Genomic DNA, 2,138 nt, shown 5'->3' on the forward strand with positions numbered 1-2,138 from the left:
TACCAAAAACCATCACCGCTGTTTTTTTCTTGTTGAAACTTAGGAAATTTAGAGCCAACCATGCCTTAATGTTGCCTAAGCATTTAAGCAATTGTGCCACTGAGTAGGAGTCCTTCCTTTCAAGAGGCACATATATCTGTCTAATATCTGCGTAGCAGTGAAAAGAAATACCAGATTTTCTAAGTATGTGGCCCAGAGGTAACAGATAAAGAGAGAAAAGGAGCGGGCCTAGAATTGAGCCCTGTGGTACCCCACACACAAGGGGAGCAGTGGAGGACACAAACTCACCAAGACCGACACAGAAACCCCTACTTGTCAAGTACGACTGAAACCAACTCAGTGCTGTGCCCCTGATTCCCGCCCACTGCTCCAGATGAGAGATTAAAATTTTATGGTCCACTGTATCAAATTCTTCAACCTTATCTCAAATCAGCATCTAGACAGTTCAAACTTGGACACAATTGGGTGTTCCAACAGGACCACGATCCCAAATGTAACCCAGTAGAGAAAGTGTCCCCTTTTCTCTTCTTTTATTTATATCAATACACTTGTACTGTTTTATTTTGAAAAACTTTTATTTTGAAAAGAGGAAGTGTGATTCCCTCGTTTTAACCTTACTTCCGGTCTCGCTATATGCGGCACTTTGAACTGAAGGTGGCAGGCCGTAGACCCGCTGTGCTGAACTTTATCAGTCATCTTGGTGAGTTTTAATGCAGAAAAGTATTCTCAACAAGTAATTGCATTTACAGAAGCTAATCTGAAATATCTGTTATGTTAAGTTGATGGAACACGAGCTAGAGAGGCCGTGTGGCTGACCGTCGCCGTGTCCTTATTGATACCTCATCTTGGTGAGTGAGACCCTGTGTTTGTTGGAGCTAGCGTCATGCTAAAATTAGCATTGTGCTAACGCTAAGTCGCGGGTAGATTCCTTTCTACTTAAGAGCCCTGGAAATGTTGTTTCTGTTAAGATATGGTTTTACCAAGTATGGTTTGAGTTTACAATACGCACTTTAAGTTTTCTTTTCTTTTATTTGCACTTATTTCTTCAGTTGGATATAATGTTTGTTAATTGCAAATGTATCTTTTTATGAGTTATAAGGAAAAAGTTGCAGAACATTTGTAATGGTGAACCCAGTAGCCCAGAGAGGGTTTAACTGATACAGAGGATGACTTAAGGAGAATATTGGAGTTAGGTATACTACATGCTCATTCAAGGAGTGAGAAATTAGTTGCATTTCATGTTTGCAAAAGCTTAAAAAATGATTTAAGAATCAATCATTTAATTGATTAAAAAATAATTTCATTTATTGTTTGCGTTGTTGGAGATAATTTCATGACTACAAAGATTTTGAAGAAGAACATGCATGTAAAATATTACTGTGGTAATAAGGGAAATGAAGAAAAAAGACTAAGCTATAGCTGTAAGAATAAGATAGGAAATTGGGTTTTATTTAGCTGTATGCAATAATATCATTATTGTGTGTAGGCTAGGTTTGATTTGCTGATTAAGAAGTTGGATTGGATTGCTGGATCGCATCCTTGGATTCTCTCCGGACGGAGATGGCGAGCCTATGCCCAGAGCAGAACTGAACATTGGTCGAGGAGTCCCCTTCTTCTCTTCTGTGTTAACATCTACGTGGTAACAATACAAACCACTGACTGAAAAAAGGAGCTGAACTTGAAAGACAAACATATTTTGACTTGACTAACGACCAAAAGGACAAAGCTGAAATACTGAGCTCAGTAAGACTGTGTTTTGATTTTGATATGCCGGCTTGTTGTTATTATTATTGTTCTGATTACGTTGTGTTGTTATTTCATTTTTGCTCAAAATAATAACTGTCTTTTGCTCATTTCCTGCCTCCAGCCAGTTCATTTCGCACTCACCTTGATTCCATTGTACTCCTGCCGAACCTAGCATCTGGTCTAAGATAATTGAGTTGTTCTGAGGTACTTAATAAGTCAGGGGTTACACAAACACACATCAAAACTGGTTTTGGTATGGATAAAGCAGGCTAACATTAAGCTTCAGGAAATGGCCTTACCACAGCCCCAACTTCAGCCCTATTGAACTGTTTTTTGTTTTTGTTTTTTGTGAAAAAGCTGGGTCCATGACAGGAAACCAACCAATTTAAATG

The 2,138-nt window shown here is 38.7% G+C and overlaps 1 long non-coding RNA gene across 1 annotated transcript; it reads left to right on the top strand.

The window, feature by feature from the left end:
* The first annotated feature begins 521 nt into the window (after positions 1 to 521).
* On the top strand, positions 522 to 1,853 carry LOC115780007 (uncharacterized). The gene is made up of 3 exons (XR_004019956.1): positions 522 to 700; positions 780 to 848; positions 1,487 to 1,853. It is a non-coding gene; the product is annotated as an uncharacterized LOC115780007 (long non-coding RNA).
* The last annotated feature ends 285 nt before the right edge of the window (positions 1,854 to 2,138 follow it).

Source organism: Archocentrus centrarchus, chromosome 5 (assembly GCF_007364275.1).
Source record: "Archocentrus centrarchus isolate MPI-CPG fArcCen1 chromosome 5, fArcCen1, whole genome shotgun sequence".
In the NCBI taxonomy this organism is placed as follows: Eukaryota; Metazoa; Chordata; class Actinopteri; order Cichliformes; family Cichlidae; genus Archocentrus; species Archocentrus centrarchus.